Source organism: Mus caroli, chromosome 13 (assembly GCF_900094665.2).
Source record: "Mus caroli chromosome 13, CAROLI_EIJ_v1.1, whole genome shotgun sequence".
In the NCBI taxonomy this organism is placed as follows: Eukaryota; Metazoa; Chordata; class Mammalia; order Rodentia; family Muridae; genus Mus; species Mus caroli.
The window spans coordinates 30,315,070-30,316,790 of record NC_034582.1 but is presented as its reverse complement, the minus strand read 5'-3'; positions in this window follow the sequence as shown (position 1 = coordinate 30,316,790).

Genomic DNA, 1,721 nt, shown 5'->3' with positions numbered 1-1,721 from the left:
AAAAAACCAAGCTGTGATATCCAGCCTCATGGACTGAACAACTACTGGATCCTTGGACTGACTGACTTTCTTTCTTTCTTTCTTTCTTTCTTTCTTTCTTTCTTTCTTTCTTTCTTTCTTTCTTTGTTCCTTCCTTCCTTCCTTCCTTCCTTCCTTCCTTCCTTCCTTCCTTTTTATATATTGGTTACTTTATTAATTTATGTTTCAAATGTTGTCCCCCTTCCTGGTCTCCCCTCTGCAAATCTTCCATCCCATCCCCCTCCCCTTTGCCTCTAAGAGGATACTCTCCACCCACCTGCCCACTCTGGCCTCACCCTCTAACATCCCCCTGCGCTAGCGCAACAAGCCTCCACAGAACCCAGGGCCTTTCCTCCCGCTGATGCCAGGTAAGACAATCCTCTGCTACATATGTAGCGGGAGCCATGGATTCCTCCGTGTGTACTCTTTGGATGGTAGTTTAGTCCCTGAGAGCTCAAGGAGGTCCAGTTCGTTGATATTGTTGTTCTTCCTGTGGGGTTGGAATACCCTTCAGCACCTTCAGTCCTTCTAACTCTGGGGTCTCCAGGCTCAGTCCAATGGTTGGCTGTGAGTATCGCCATCCATCTTAGTCAGATGCTGGTGGAGCCTCTCAGAGGACAGCCATACTAGGCTCCTGTCTGGGAGCATTTCTTGACATCAGCAATATTGTTGGGATTAGTGTCTGCAGATATGGGGTGAGGTGGGTCCCAATGTGGGGTACTCTCTGGATGGCCTTTCTTTTTGATAAATAGCCATTGTAGCACTAGCTGGATCAATGTCAGCCACTCTACTAAATCAAATATATTCAAAAATATATATATGTGTGTATATATATTATATTAAATATATGTCCTATTATCTGTCCTGTTCCTCAGAAAACCTGGACTAATACAGTATATAAACGTGTTCCTCTCTCTTCTCTGACTCTTCTAATGCCTTTTGCTTTGCTCCTATTCTCCACCCAGAAAGTGGAGTACGCTTTCACAGCACATCCTCCAGCTTCAAACCATGTGCCCACAGCAGCAACACTTCAATAAAGTCAAACGTTTTATCATGCCTTGTCAGGGCCTTGATGGTTTAAGCCTGGCTGATGTTCCAGTCTCAACTTTCAGCCATAGAATTTAGTGAAGCAAAAGCAAGTGCTTTCTTGTGGTAATTCTAAAATAAGCTGTATGTTTTCTTCCCTGAAGGCCTACAGTTTTTCTTATTTCTCTTACACAAATATCTCTTCATCCTGACTCTTCAGGCACTGTCTTAAACATCAGTTCCATGAGAGCTCTTATCCAGATAGTAGCTTTCCTTCTGGTCCCGATATACACATGGGCCTATCTTTCCTGTATTTTCCTTAAAGTAATCTGTGGTTTTCCTAATAAAACACTGATCTGCAGCTGGGGTAGTCAGTTAAAGGAAGTGTGTGTGTGTGTGTGTGTGTGTGTGTGTGTGTGTGTGTGAGTGATAGTTAACTTTGATTGGCAACTGGACAATATTCAGAATCACTATGGAAACATGTCTTAAGATGTGTCTAGCTCATCCGGCCGGATCAGCGCCGGGGTAGCTAGAGCGCAGGGTTGCCTGACACCCGCCAGCTACCCACGACCCCCGCCACAGGATTTTGGGACTGCTGGTGAGTGGAACACAGCTTCTGCCCCAGTCCAATCACGCGGGACCTGAGACTGCTCTGGTTGGGGAGAGAGAAATCCGGC